A 13,929-nucleotide genomic window follows, 5' to 3' on the forward strand; every position below is an offset into this window, starting at 1 on the left:
TGGAATTCGCTGGGCATTTATGCTTTGTGTATTTATATTGTGTAGAAGGTTTGGGAAGTTTTCCCCCACAATTTCTTTGAATACTCTTCCTAGACCTTTACCCTTCTCTTCCCCTTCTGGGACACCAATGATTCTTAAATTTGGACATTTTATTTTATCTATCATATCCCTGAGATCCATTTTGATTTTTTCAATTTTTTTCCCCATTCTTTCTTTTGTTCTTTCATTTTCCATTCTGTGGTCCTTGAGAACGCTGAGTAGTTGTTTAGCTTCCTCTTGTCTTGTACTATGAGTATCCAGAATCTTTTTAATTTGGTCAACAGTTTGTTTTATTTCCATAAGATCATCTATTTTTTTATTTACTCTTGCAAAGTTCTTCTTTATGCTCTTCTAGGGTCTTCTTCATGTCCTTTATATCCTGTGCCATGCTCTTCTTCATGTCCTTTATATCCTGTGCCATGCTCTCATTGTTTGTCTTTAGTTCTTTAATTAATTGCTCCAAGTACTGTGTCTCCTCTGATCTTTTGATTTGGGTGTTTGGGTTTTGGTTCTCCATATTGTCTGGTTTTATCGTATGTTTTAAAATTTTCTGTTGTTTTTGGCCTCTTGGCATTTGCTTTACTTGATAGGGTTTTTTCAGAATATGAAAATCACCAATCTCTAATTTGTCAGATCTACAGCTTGGTGGCGTACACTTTCTCTAACTAACCAGTAGATGGCGTCCGCGAGTCACCTATTCCCCTCAAGTCAGTTCTCCCCAACTTTGTCTTTGTGGTGTGTGGGGGTCTGCTTCTTGTGCCGTTCAATTAGTGCACCAAGTTTGGGTGTGTTGTTGGTGTTGTCCGCCCTGAATGTGGGGCGTGTGTCTGAGCAGTTAGGGAAGCAGGGCAGCTTTAATAATCAAACCTCCCAGGTGTTCCTGGAGATTTAAGGCTGTTGCAAGAGTCTAAGCCTTCGTTTCAGTCTTGCCACAGATTGTCTTTGCTGCTGACCCACAAGTCCTTGGTATTGGCATAGGGTTCCTGGGATTTCCGAGCGGGTCCCCCTTCTCAGCTGTGCTCTTCCAGGACCTCTGCTGAGGGAAGGCTGTGCCATGTCACAAGTGTGCGCCGGCCCTCCAGGGAAGCCCTGGGCTGCCAGGCCATGCAGGGGCATTCCCAGCCTGCTGTAAAGATGGTCGAATGGGGTGTGTTAATTTCCCCCTTTTTGCACAGCTCTGCCTTCCCAGCTCCGGGACAATTAGCTGTGGGTGCGCTAAAGGCCATTGCCCACGGCTGATATTGTGGCGTGTGCGCAGTGCTGTGGGAAACACTCCCCGTCACACTGGGACCCTTGGCGCGACTCTGGGCTGTGGCTCCAGCCCCAGGCAGGAGTGTCTCCAGCCTGCCAGGAAGATGGCTGCAAGGGGTGCAGTTTCTTTCTCCTTTTGGCTCCCCTCTGCCCTCCTGGCTCCGAGACAATTAGCAGCAGGTATGGGAAGGGCTATCCTCCACACCAGATACTGAGGCATTGTCACAGCCCATTCCTGCCGCACTTTGCTTCACGGTTCTCGCCGCCATATCTGCAGCCACTCCTCGGTTTTTTTTTATTTTCCAAAAGAACTAGTCTGTCTCCAAACGCCAACCCACAGTTTCCCCACACCGCAATGCGGCCGCCGGACTTTCAGCTGGCTCACTCACTTGTTTCAGAAGGCAGACTCCCAGTTTCACCAAATACACTGTCCCTGTGGATTTAGCAGACCTTGTCGGCTGGTGCATCACTGGAACTGGTGTTCTGGGTCACTTTCTGGCTTTTATCTAGTATTTTTCACAGAGGTGTTTTTTTGCCCTGTCTCACCTAGGCACCATCTTAGGTTCCTACAGTATCTTTCTGAACCCATTAGCCAGGATAATCCAAGAAGTAAGTCAAATCAAATCACTTCCCCAGTGGCTTCCCATCTCTCTTAGGAAAACTAAAAACTAAAGTCCTCCCCTTATGGCGTAAAAGGCCTCCCTGATCCTTCCTATTCCCCTCTGGCCTCACCTCCAGCTTTTCTCTTCCTCTCCCCAAACTCTCTTCTGGCCCCACTGACCCCCTTACCGATCCTCCAGTCCCCTGGTAACTCTCTTGCCTCAGGTCTTCTACTCTGGCTGTACCTTCTTGGCGGAATGTTTTTCCCCACTCCTGGCTTGCTCCCTCATCCCCTCAGCTCTTTATTTTCTTGACCATACTGTCTTTTAAAAAAACATGCAATTCAATGATTTGTAGAAATTTTATTGAGCTGTGCAACCGTCACCATGAACTTTTCCGTCACCCCAATAAAACTCCCTTGTGCCTGTTTACAGTTCATCCCATTCCTCCCCCAGCCCCAGGCAACCATAAATCCACATCCTGTCTCTATAGATGGCCATTTCTGGACTTTTCATTCAAATAGAATACTACAGTCTCTGGCCTTGAACATGCTATTGTCATTGCAGCTCCCCCCCCCCATTTCCTTTCCCTGCTTTATTTTCTTTTTAGCAGTTATCCCCATGGAATACTTTGTTTTGTTTATTTAACTCATTTATTGTCCTTTGAAACTAGAACATAAGCTTTACAGGGGCAGGCCTTTTGTGAATTTTTTTCACTCTTGTGTACCTCTCTACCTGGTACGTAGAACACAAGGAAGTCACTCGGACACACACACACACACACACACACGAGATATGTTAAAGGACTGACTTTCTCTGCTGATTTGTGAGGATGAGTGTCTTTTCTTAGGACTTGGGTCTTTGTTCCCAGTGTCATGGCTCAACTTGGAGGCAAATGCCGGGATCAGTGCAACAGCGCTGGGTGCTCGCCCCAGGAGGCCGCAGGCCCAATCCAGCCCCAGTCCAGCCCCAGCTTCCAAATGCACGCCTTTGTTTTATTTCACCTGTATCAGGTTGCAGTTACATCAGCGATTACTGTTTTTTTGATTGGCACCAGATGCCAAGGTTTGGGATTTAAAACTGTGTTTAATAGTCTCTGAAAAGCTCTCTGTGTGTTGCTTTCCATCATCCTCCACCTTAGGCCGATATACCCAAGCCAGAACCTCAAGGAATTCTCTGTGAAGCCAAAAGCAACCCCCCCTCTCCTGGACTCACACCCCCAACTTCTTAAAAGTTATAGCCGGACCCATTTCATGGCTTTGGTGTCAGCATAGAGCTGTTTGAAAGAAAAGGCCCTTTTAGCCCCAAGTCTCGGAAAGTAAATACCCAGGCCCCTGCAGCGAATGTTAAAACAAACCTGCTTTTCTGTGTCAAGGCTGAGAGGCTGCCTTGTTAAACCTCACTTGAAGAAAGAAGAAAAGCTTTCTGTCAGGAATCCCTTCCCCTGTACGTGGGCGCCTGCGCGTGGCCTGGGGTTTACGACAGCCTGTGGAGCGTCTGTAAATGCTTCTGCCTTGGAATGAGTGTCAGGTCCACCCCCGCCACGGGTGGACATCCCTAAAACACTGAAGGCTGCCAGGGCTGTTCAGTTTTTCTTTATCTAGAGGTATATTGTGACCTTTTGCATTTCAGCCCGTAGTAAGTGGTCCAGGCACTTTCTTTTTCCTTTTCTTTTTGCCCCTTCTTAGGCTTAAGAATCTCTCAGTGTTAGATCAGGGATTTGTGTGAGAGGAAATTTCCTTCTTTTGTAGAGGGCATCTCCCTAGGATTTGTGAGACTTTCCTGAAGCAGGGGAAGTATTTGAAGTTTATTTAGCTGCATCCATGCAATAAATATTTACACGTGCTGTGCTGGATGCCCGAGATGAAGCGGCGGACCAGGCAGACGACATCCCTGCCCTCTTGGAATTTAGGATCTAGAGAGGGAAATGGGCAGATGTTAAACAGGTAAGTGATGCAAACAGTCAAGTCCAGTTGTGACAGCTAGGGTGGAGAGAAGTACAGGATGCTATGGGAGTGTGTCGTGGGGGATTAACCTAGTCCGAGGGAGGGGAGCTGTCAGGAAATTTCGTTTTCCTGGGGAAGTGATACCAGGACATGAGAAAGAATTGCCCAGGCGAAGTGGAGAAGGGCTTTCCAGGCGGAGGGACAGCATGGGAAGCTTCGAGGCAGGAACATGAGCAGGGTCCAACTGAGTCACACAGACAGGGCCGCTGGGGCCAGCTCCAGAGTGGCTGGTGAGAGCAGCTCAAGACAAAGACCCCCAACGGCAGGGAAGAGGCGCTAGAGCAGTGCCGTCCAATAGAAAGGAACCGTGAGCCGCATGTGTAATTTTGAATTTTCTAGATGTGTTAAGAAAGTAAAAGCAAGCAAACAAACAAAAAAAGGAGGCAACCAATTTTAATGAATATATTTTATATATAGTCCAGTGTGTCCAAAATATTACCTTTTCAACATGCAATCACTATAAAAAATTGAGATATTTTACATTCTTTCTTTTCCTACCAAGTCTGAAATCTGGGATGTGTTCTACACTTACAGCCTAAATTCGCATTGTCCACATTTCAAGTGCTCAGTGGCCACCCATGGCCTGTGGCTACTACATTAGACAGTGCAGCTCTAGAGGTTGAGTCGCTGGAGGAAGATTTGGGCATCTTTTCTTCTAAATCGGGCTTTTCTTAGTATAGGACTGTATTACATGTGTAGTTTCAGGAACTTCTTCCATTCCCCTGTAGCCTGCTCCACGGAACAGCTGTGCCGTCTCCTCGGGGGCTGTGCTGTTTCACGTCAGCCACACAGCACTCAGGTTGGAAACCAGCGAATACTTAGGCATGAAATGGTGGCCTTGCATACAGCCCAGAATTGGCGATAGGAAAAAGAGACCATTGCCTGGATATGAATGAGCTGTTTTCTTCCCCTTGCCAAAAAAAGCAAAAAAAGCAAAAAACAAAACAAAACAAAACAAAACTCAAAAACAAAAAACCTGAAACATCCGATGTTCAGGTCTCTGGTTTGCTCAGGTCCTTTGAGAGGGGCTCCAGCCTGATTTTCAGTTGCAGTCTCCCCGGGTTCTCCTGGGGGAGATGCTGCAGCTGCTGGAATAGTATTAGGGTCAGACCACATTTAAGGCGTTTGAGTGTTTTGTTTTCCCTTTTCCTTCGGTCTTCCAGGATTCTAGGAGTAAGAGACTTACTCTCGTGGGAGAGTGGTATGTCTGGAGGGAAAGCGATCTTGGACAGGGAGTGAGACTACAGCAGTTACGTGAGCTTCCCAGTTCGTGCCGGTTTTAGGTACAGAGTGGAGAGTTTCGTTTTAGTGCCAGTCCCTGGCTGGGGGTTGCTGTTTATTACAAACACGACAGTAAAGCCCACATTTCTCGGAATATGTCTGTTTGTCTACCCGCCTCCTCCTTTCCCTCCCTCATTCTCTTTCTTAACTGATGTTTACGTGTGGTACGTGAATTCATTCTCTTGGGGGCGGAACATTACAGAAAAGACGGAGTTCACTTTGTAAAAGCCCTTCCTTTGATCCCCAGACCCTCATCAATGGATAGATTGCTTTTGAATATATTTTAAGAGATTTGTAGAATACTTTAAGTGAAAAATCAAAGGGCAGAACTTTTGGGTCTGGGATCAACCCAATTTTGCATATGTTAATTTATATTTGTGTATTTATACTAGTATTTGCAGATACATTGACTTCATATAAAATTGACAGTGGTTATATCATGGGGAGGAGGTTTGGTATGTGTCTGTGTGTGTTTATTTGGGGGGGTGTCACATTTTTCCTTTCTGTATCATTTGAATTTTTATAATTAGCAATTTATTATTTATTTTTGATTAAATATTATTTATTGTGAAAACAATATTGCATAGCATTAATGGGACTTCTAAAAAACCGTTTTGTTATGGAAAATTTCCAACATAAATAAAAGGATAGTATAATGAACTGTCATGTACCCATTACCCAGCTTCAGCAATGATCAACACATGTGCTATTGTCTTTCACCTTTAGCCTCCATTTTTTGGGGGGAGTATTTAAAAGCCGATTTTAGACATCATGTCATTGCACTTGTAAACACTTCTACATACATATCTAACTGATATGGAAATTTAAATGTATGTATCCACTGTGCAATTAATGGAAATTAAAAAAAAAATTTATTCACTCCATAATCTTACTATTCAAACAGAAGTTTTCATATTTCTTCGTTTCTTTGCCTTTTTATATATCTGTTTTAACTTGTTTTATATGGTTTTAATAATAAGGCACTCCCTAGACCTTTGTGTTCTTTTTTAAATTTAACTTAAGCATTGTGGTATGAATAATTTTCCATATTATTGTACACTCTTCATCATCATTAATCCAAATTTTAATCGTGGCATAATATTTCACTCTCCTGAAATTGTAATTTTTAAAATACCAGTTTGTAAAAAGGGGAATTTTTTACAAGTAGAATTTTGACCATAAAAATTAACTTCTAGCCAGGCTCCTGCATTTTGTTGTGCTAAGAACATTTAAAGGCTGTTCATTGCAAACCTGCCTCTGCCATGTTTCTAATGAGGGAGGGGAGGTGTGCTCAGTGAAGTTCCCTGAGGGCACGGAGAGTGGGTGCTCTGTTCTAGGAATCGCCATTAGTGGCAGGTCTAGGACTTTCCCTCCCCTTGGAGAAGAGGAGCTCTGGCAAGGCTGCAGTAACTGACGTGAACTGGTGCTTTATTCTAAAGACTAGCCTACCTAACTTTCCCAAATCTGTATTTATTTCCCCTAAATCACTTTTTAAAAATGTAAATATACTATGACTTGACAAACAGTGAGATTTACCAAGAGAGATGAACCTTTGTATCCTGTTTTAAAGGGACCCTCTGTTGGTTCAAGAGAGACTTTTTATATATAATGTAACTTGTAAGATGGATGCCTGTGATGAAGAGTCAATTTCTGAGTGTGTATGTATTTGCATTTTTTTTTTTAAGTGTAGCTGCATGACTTTGCCATCGAACACTTGGGCCCTCAATCAAGAAAAATAAAGAGGGTCCTAACTGATGAATCTGCCACGTGTTTGTGCCTAATCTGTCCTCTCTCTTTCCTGTTGCAGGAGGGGAGCTTTCCCTCCTTTCTCATCTAAGGGCAGACTCTTCATCCTTGCTTTGGAGCCATCTTCTCCTACCTCTTCAGGAGGTGGTCCTGGTTTTCCTCCTCCTTCTCTGGCTCTTCCTTCTCTGTCTTCTTTGTAAGGTCATAATCATTCATTTCACTATTAAAAGTTGGGATTTCCTGATATTCCATCCTCTTCTCCCATTATGCATAATCGTTATGTGCAGATGCTTTACAGATTTGAATCTCCAGCCTTGACTGCTCCTCTGACCTCCATACCCATATATCTGACTGCTGTCTTGGTATCTCCTTGTGGATATGTCAGAAGCACCTTAAAATCAACATGTCCAAATCTGAATCACCGTCTCTTCCCCAGACTTTGTCCTCTTCCGGTGTTCCTTATTTCTGTTTGTCCAGTTAAGTAAGTTAGAAGCCCAGGAATCATCCTTGATATCTCCACCCCTCTTCCTACCTCTTCTTCTAATCCATTATCAGGCTTTCTTGGTTTTCACCTTTTCAGATCTGCCCACTTCTTTCCTCTCTACCTCTGCTACCCCAGTCTTGGTCACCAACATCTTTCCTCTCTGGCCTCATGTCTGTCTGCCTGTACCCATCCTTAACTTACCTCCAGTCTGTTTCCCATAACTGCAGACAGAATGATTTTTGACCTTGTCATACCCTGATTAAAAACCCTTAAGTACCTTGCTATTGCTCTTGGGATAGAGAAAAGCTCGTTAACATGACCATCCCATTAGGCACTGCAATGTCTGGCCTCCACCTAGATATTCTACCTCATTTGGTTCACATTCTATTCCAGCTCCACTCATCTCTGTTTGGTGTCTTGAATGTATCCAGCTCATTTGCCACAGGGCCTTTGCATGTGGTATTTCTTCTGCCTGGAATGTTCTCTCTTTCAGCCCTTTATCTGCTGGGTAATTTCTGCTCAAAGTTGAGATCACAATTGAGCTGTCGGTTCCTCAAGAATCTTTCCCTGACACCTTGAGCTGGCCAAACACCTGCTACTCATGGAAACATGTATCTCTTGCATGAAGGCCTTTTCACTGTTGCAACTTTACATTTCTTCGTGAAAGCATTTAGTTACTTCTGTTTCTCCCACTGGATTGTGAGGTCCCTAAGAGCAGGGACAATGTCTGGTTATATTCTCCACCATGACTCGAGCTCCTAGTACAGTCCCTGGCAGATGCCCAACAAATCTTTTTCAATGAATGAATGAGAAGGAGAGAAAGAGAAACATTTATACACTGGCTTTGTAAAATGAACTCTTTTCTCTTCTGCAACCCTCGAGAGGACCAAAACTTTAACTTTGAGATGGTAAAGGATAGATTCCAAGCAGGAGCACATGGAAGGGGCGACAATATTTGGGGCTGGAAGGAGGTAGAGTAAAGCAGAGTCAACATCGGTACCCCAACAAGAAATCCTGTGTTTACACCTGTTGCTAGCTTGGTAGAAAAGACTCTTTTTTCTTGTTAGGCTATGGCTAAGTTTGGAAGCCAGAGAGACATCCTAACAGTAAATCCTGCAAGCCTCTGGCTCCTTTACTGCAAAGGGAACATGAAAGAGCATCCTCTTTAAACCTGGGGTAGACTCCAGCCTGTGTGTGTCTGAGTTACGGAGAAAGCAGCGAACGGAAAGGAGACTGTTTGCTCTGTGCCCTTCTGGTATTTCCTTGGGTTTGGTTCCTCTGTGTACCAGTGTTTCACAGTTACGTGTAGAATGAACACTGACCTGTTAATGAGTGCCCTGCTTATTTTCACTTTCTTTTGATGGGCCTAGGGAATTGAGGGCAGAGGGAAACAGGAAGAAGGAGGTTTGTTTGTTCCACTGAGCAGCTCTTTAAGGCCAAATCAATCACATCTTCATCAGGCTTCAAAGGCTCTTTGGATCTGAGATACTTGGTCTCCCTTAAAAGTATCCTACTTTTGTGTCTTGTTTATGTTTCTCAAAGTTTTAGATAAATACTTCTATTTGTCTTCTGAGTTAGGAATTAGTAAAAAAAAAAAAACAAGAAACAATTTTTTTTCTTTTGAAAGCTGTAAGTACGTGCACACACATTTCGGTGGTGGGATGAGGGGGAAGGGACAGTGATGACGGAAGATTCTAAAGTGGATAGTGCTTTCATACACTATGTGACACTGTCCAGGCAGAGCTCTGGATTTCATAACTGAATCGCATTATAGTGGCATGGTTTGGCAGTTGCAGTTTATATATTTTTTTTTTCTTGTTGGAATATGGAAGGCAACTTCCATGCTCTATTCACCTATACTTATTTGTACCATATGCAAATAACATATTAAAAAGTCTAAGTCAAGAAAGGGAAAAAGTAACTCTTAGAGAAATATTACTCATCCTTACTGCAGGTACCAACTGTTCTCAATAGGAAATTATTAACATGAGGCTTTCATGTGAGGAAAAAAAGAGTAGACGTTATTCCCCAAACAGCTTATTTGGTATATTTTCTACCTTTTTTGTATTTCATTATATTTGTAATGTTGGATTCCTGTAAGTTTTTAAGTTGGTTTGTAGATACTGTTTGTGCCTTAAGTATGCTGGCTTAAACATACATATATATATTATAGAAAATTTCAAGCATACACAAAAGTGGACAGAATAGTTGATGAATCTCTATGTACCAACATCCAGCTCAACTATTATCTATAGATGGCCACTCCTGTTTCTTCGGGCTTCTACCCTACTCCCTATTGTAATTGATGTAACTCCCAGATATTTTTTTTACAAATGGTTCAGTATGTATCTCTAAAAGATAAGGACTCTTAAAAACCATAACCATAATACCAATTTCATACCTGAAGTACTTAGTGGTAATTATTTAGTATCAAATTATCCAGTTGGATTTTACCTTTTCCCACATTGTCTTATAAAAGTTTTTCTCTGTAGTTGGTTTGTTTGAGTCAGGATCCAAATAAAATTGATATGTTTCTTAAGTTTCTTTTAATCTAGAGTTTCCCTTCCTCTTTTTACCCTTGCAATTTATTGTTGAAGAGACCGAACTGTTCTGTAGACTTTCCCACATTTTAGATTTTGCTGTTTGTGTATCCCCAAAGTGTGGTTTAACATGTTCATCTTCCTTCTATTTCCTGTAAATAGATCTAGAGGCTTGATCTGATTCACGATTTTTTTGGTGGTGGTATGTGCTTTCTTTAAGAGGTGCCTAATGTCTGGTTGTCTCTCTTGGTGGGTGGGCTTTTAAAGGGTTCCCCTGGCACGGTTCTTAAGATTTTCCAAATTCTTTTCTCTTAGATTCTAATATCAATCCCTACCACTGGCCGTTGACCTCCATGAAGTAGTATTACAGGGTATTAGTAACCAGTTGGTACTTGTCAGAACAGAAGGTAACAATCCTATAAGTGAAGAAGGACATTTGCTGATTGCTGAAGTTAGCATGAGCTCAGGCCTTTGGCTTTCTTGGTGGAACTAAAGTTGCTGGCCAGTGGAGTATTTTCATTATATATGTTCCAACTGGTTGTAATTAAATCTGACTTCCTCCAACCATGCTCTAAACTGGCACTTTTTGCAGCCCCCACCTATGATTTGCCCAAAGTTTTGAGTCCAAGAGACTGGTGGGCTGTGGGGTCCGGCTGAAGAGCTCTGGCAGGGAGTCCTGGGTCTTTCCCAACACGTGCCAGGGAGGAAATCAAGGTAGGGGCTTCCTTAGACACCATGTTCCTGGAAGACACTGCCAGAATGTTGGCTTCTACTTTTGCCTGGGTTATTGCAGTAACCTCCTACCTAGTCTTGTCTGCTTTGCCTCCCCCCCACCCCCAGTCTTTTTTCAGCACAGCACCAGAGTGATTGTGCTGCAGCATGAGTCATGTCCCTTCCCCGCTCAAAGCCCTCCCATGGCTGCCTGTCTCATGCAGGGTAAACGCCAAAGACCTTGCCAGGGCTTCAAGGCCTCACTCAGAGGTCCCATTACCTACAATCTCACCTCTTGCTCCCTCTTTCCCCCACTCTACTGCAGCCACACCGGCCTCCTGGCCATCCCTCAGACGTGCCAGTCACCCTCCTGCCTCAGGCCTCTGTGCCTGCTTTTCTCTCTGCCTAGAATATTCCTCCAGATACCCACGTGGTTACTCCTTTATGTCTTTGTTCAGTTGTCACCTGGTTATTGCAAACTCAGAGACCTTTTCTTACCACCTCAAATCCTCCTTTCAGCTCCAGCACTCCTCATTCCCCTTCCTTATTTCATTTTTCAACACAGACTATGCACTTCCCTTTTTTTTAAAAAATCTCTGATTGTTTTCCCCAGCTAGAATAAAGACACCCCAGCAGCATGGATCTTTGTCTGTTTTGTTCCTCCCGAACTCCAGTGACTAGAATAGTAGGTGCTGGAACGCACATGCTAATTGCATGAATGCAGCAAGGGAGGGCCTGCCAGGTTGAGAGCGGCTGGAGAGTTTCCTGTGCTAAATCTGATTCTAGTTATGGAAGTTGACTTACTACACCCATTTTTCTCCCCCCATCGTTTTCTTGATTTTTGAGCAGTGCCTCAAAAGGCAGTAGGAAGACATGCTGGAAGAGAAAGGGCCTTTGTAGAGTCATTGCTGTGGCTATAGTGAGACCAGTGGGCCCCAGAGGGCCCCAGAGGTGAGGTGGCTAATGCTGCTACTTATAACTAAGATTCCAGTCTGTGTTTTCCAGCCACACTTACCCCTGTCAGCCTCCCCTGTATGCTTGGTCTGTCACTCAATTAGCTAATGGTTTCTTTGTCCCATTATGCATTGTAGGGCTCCCCTGGCTCAGGCTTTTTTTTTTTTTTTTTAAACAGAATAATGGGGAGTTCTGTTCTCAGAGGTTTAATTTTTTAAAAGGCCTAGCCAATTTAAAAAAAAGAAACCTTTTCCAACTTTTTAATTATGAAATCTGCAAACATACGGAAGAATCAAAAGAGTAATACAATGAACAGTGTACTCCGCCCAAATCCAACACTTGCCAACATTTTATCACAGTTGCTTATCTGTGTGTGTGAGTGTGTGGGAATGTGCATTTTTCTCCTGAACCATTTGAAGGTAAATTGCAGACATCATGACACGAATCCTAAAAACTTCAGCTTCTTTGCCGATAAAACCACTTGAGAATAAGTCACAGATATCATCATAATCTGCTCTTGCATCTCCCAAGACATAAGACTATTCTTATGTAAAACCATAATACCATTACTGAACCTAAGAAAATGAGCAGTGCTTTCAAATACTATATAGTATCCAGTCTGTGTGCAAATTGCACTAATTGCCCCATGAATATTTTTTTTCCAAACCAAGATTCAGTCATAATTCATGCATTGTATTTGGTGGTTATGTTTCTTCAGATTTTTCAACTAGAACAGTCACCCTCTTGCCCCCTTTAAAAAAATGTGCATTTAATGACATTGACTTTTCAAAGAGTCCAGGACAGCTATGTTGTAGGATGTCCCCCATTCAGGATTTGTCTGATTGCTTCCTCATAATGTCATTTCATTTCTCTGTCCCCTTATTTCATGTAAATGGAGAGTATGTTTAGAAGCTTGATTAGAATCAGGTTAGAGGCTATTGGCAGGAGAACTTTAAGAGTGATGCTCCTACTTCATCCTGCATCAGCTCAGGAGGCTTGAAGTGGCAGTTGTCTGCTCTTAGCAATGCTAAACTTGATCATTTGGTTATGATAGTGATGATCAGGGAGCTCTGATTCTCTTTTTAGTAACAGAAAAGTGTTCTCAAAGGCTTGATTGAAAAAAAAAAGACACCTCTCCTCCTGGCTCTTTCTGAAGTTAAAATGTGCCTCACAGGGTTGTCAGGCAGCCTCTGGGCCTTTACAAAGATAAGGATTCTGCTGTAGATGTACAGAGGGAAAACTGGAAAGAAGAGCTAAGTTGGAGCCTTGGGATGAGGCCCTGGAGAGGAAAATTCGAGCGATGCCTCTGGCCTCTGTCAAGGAGCATGCAGAGTGGCTGTCACGGAGCTCGGATGGGTTCTTCCATCCTCCTGGTGAACATCCGCATCCCTCCAGGAAGGAGGGGAAAACCACGCCCCCACTCCGTGTATAAAATGATGGCCTTTGAGATATCAGGAAAGGAGTCCAGGAGTCCTTCTGGAACACTTATCCCAGCACATTTCCAACAATGCTGCAGTAAATCCAAAGGCTGGGCATCTCCAGAAGTGTCCTGGAAACAGGACAAGGAGACAGCCCCCATGACAGTTGCGTGGTTTACCTTGGAAGATTTTGTGGAGTTTGCTGCCACAACCTAAAAATGGCTCAGAAAGGTCAAGAGAGGAGCAACTCAAAGATGAATGAGTTAGATCAAGAAAAATCAGCCTAAAACCAGGAAGGCCAACAGGGAGATAATAAAAATGACAGCCTATTAGGAGCTTATTAGGTGCCATTTGATTTTTTACAACTGCCCTTTGAAAAAGTGCTATTATGACTCCTGTTTTGCAGGTGGGGGACTGATGCTCAGGTCGCAGGGCTGATAGGTAACAGAGCTGATATTTGAGCCCCGACTGCCTAACTGCCACCCCCCGTCTTAACTGCTGCACTGCCCTGCCTGCCAGGGACCTGGGTGCTGGATTTTGGCATAACAGAGTAGGGAGACACTTTGTGACTTTCAGAGGCACTAGTTTTCAAATTAAAGTATGATTTTATAGAAGCATTTGGAACTCACCATAGCAGGGTCTGGGGCGGAGAGGAGGGACTGGACTGCTTTCCCTTTGGGAACTCCTCATACATGCTGGTTCTCTCTTGCTAATTATTGAACAGCCCTGAACTGGAGGTTATAGCCATTCTGTGTAGCCAGGCTTGGTGGTGGGGGTGTGTGCGCAGCAATTTCCATCCAGCTAGGGTTTGGTGCTTCTGCAAACAAAACCAAATTTGCTTTGTTTTTCTGCCACAGTGACCCAACCTTTCTATTTACCCACAGGGCTGCTTTTGCCTCA

At 43.5% G+C, this 13,929-nt stretch overlaps 1 protein-coding gene across 2 annotated transcripts in view; it reads left to right on the plus strand.

The window, feature by feature from the left end:
• WWP2 (WW domain containing E3 ubiquitin protein ligase 2) overlaps positions 1-13,929 on the plus strand; it is a 167,946-nt gene that overhangs the window by 67,402 nt on the left and 86,615 nt on the right. The gene's annotated exons all lie outside the window — the stretch shown is intronic.

The sequence above is a fragment of the Choloepus didactylus genome, chromosome 22, assembly GCF_015220235.1.
Source record: "Choloepus didactylus isolate mChoDid1 chromosome 22, mChoDid1.pri, whole genome shotgun sequence".
NCBI classification, from domain to species: domain Eukaryota; kingdom Metazoa; phylum Chordata; class Mammalia; order Pilosa; family Megalonychidae; genus Choloepus; species Choloepus didactylus.